The 1,609-nt window shown below is 34.8% G+C and overlaps 1 non-coding gene across 1 annotated transcript; it reads left to right on the top strand.

Moving 5' to 3' along the window:
• Positions 1-1,004: 1,004 nt before the first annotated feature.
• Positions 1,005-1,111, top strand: LOC133833401 (small nucleolar RNA R71). The gene has a single exon (XR_009892782.1). It is a non-coding gene; the product is annotated as a small nucleolar RNA R71 (small nucleolar RNA).
• The last annotated feature ends 498 nt before the right edge of the window (positions 1,112-1,609 follow it).

The raw sequence follows: 1,609 nt of genomic DNA on the forward strand, positions 1-1,609 counted from the left end.
TATATTGGCCGCCTTTTTTAATTGGAAGTAATCTTTGTGGGAATGGGGCTTTTGGAATGAAAGGATGGATTGAAATTTCTTTGTTTGATGAGTCATTGAGATTAGAACTAGAAGGCTGACTCTTTTCTTTTACTTTTTCGTTTTCAACCTCGGGTATGTAATCGGGTTTGACAATGTTCTTTCCAGACCTAAGAGTTGAAATTGATTTGACTTCTCCATTATGACTAGACTTTCCTATCTCATATTGACCTTTTGGATTAGGGATAGGTTGACTAGGGAATGTTCCTTTTTCTCTATCAGCTAAAGCAGTGGCGAGTTGTCCTACTTGTGTCTCGAGTTTGGTAATAGATTGAGATTGATTTTGTAGGATTTGTTGGATGGATTGCATAAATTGTTGTAAAGTATCTTCTAAGGAAGGTTTTCTTTGTTGCGGATATGGTTGATTTTGTGGGGCATGAGCTTGGTTTTGTGTGTTGTATTGCTGCCCTTGATTCATTTGGGGTTGGTTTTGTCTCCATGAAAAGTTCGGATGGTTTCTCCAATTTGGATTGTAGGTGGATGAAAATGGGCTATCATTTGGTTTCCCATAAGCATGAAGTGCATTGGCCTCCTCAGAAAAGGCTTCTTGGTAGGAAGGACATGATTGGGCATTATGGCACGGACTAGAACATATAGAACAAACATCTTTTCTTGGTTGTATTGGAGAGTTTATAGTTTGGCTTATGGCTAAAGCTTCTACTTTTCTTGCTAATTCGTCTAAGGATGTTCTTAAGTCTACTTCTTCTTTTACTTCACACCTTCCTCCTATTTTTGGTGAATTAGTTGACCTAGACCTAGGATCAAAATAATTCCATTGTTGTGAATTGACAGATAAATCTTCAAGGGCGTCCCACGCCTCTTGTCCTTGAAATTTTAAAAAATTTCTAGTATGCATAGATTGAATCATTTGACGATTAGAGGGAGTCAAACCATCATAAAAATATTTTACAAGTCTCCATTTTTCAAAACCATGATGAGGACATTTTAATAATAAATCTTTAAATCTTTCCCAACATTCATAAAACTCTTCATTATCTTTTTGAAAAAACTCGGAGATTTCTCTCCTTAGACTATCACTTTTAGACATAGGAAAAAATTTCAGTAAGAATTTATTATAAAGTTGATCCCATGTAGTTATAGACCCCGTGGGAAGGGAATTTAACCAAGCTTTTGATTTGTCTTTTAATGAAAAAGGGAACAATCTTAGTTTGATTGACTCATCAGAAAATTTTTGAAATTTAAATGTTGAGCAAATTTCTAAGAAATCTTTGACATGCATGTAAGGATCCTCTCTATCTAACCCATAAAAAGATGGCAACAATTGAATGATTGCTGGTTTAAGCTCAAAATGAGTAGCAGAAGTTGTAGGTAAAACAATGCATGAAGGAGCATTAGATGAATTAGGTGCAAAATATTCAAGCAAAGTTTTTTCAGGCACAACATTTTCATCAACAGGATTATCAATAGGTTCCATTATGCTCAAATTTTTAGTAACACTTTCAATTTCAAGCAAAGATAAACGTCTTTTTACTAATCGTTTTTTAGAGTTACGTTCCCAATGATGCATACA

Source organism: Humulus lupulus, chromosome 4 (genome assembly GCF_963169125.1).
Source record: "Humulus lupulus chromosome 4, drHumLupu1.1, whole genome shotgun sequence".
In the NCBI taxonomy this organism is placed as follows: domain Eukaryota; kingdom Viridiplantae; phylum Streptophyta; class Magnoliopsida; order Rosales; family Cannabaceae; genus Humulus; species Humulus lupulus.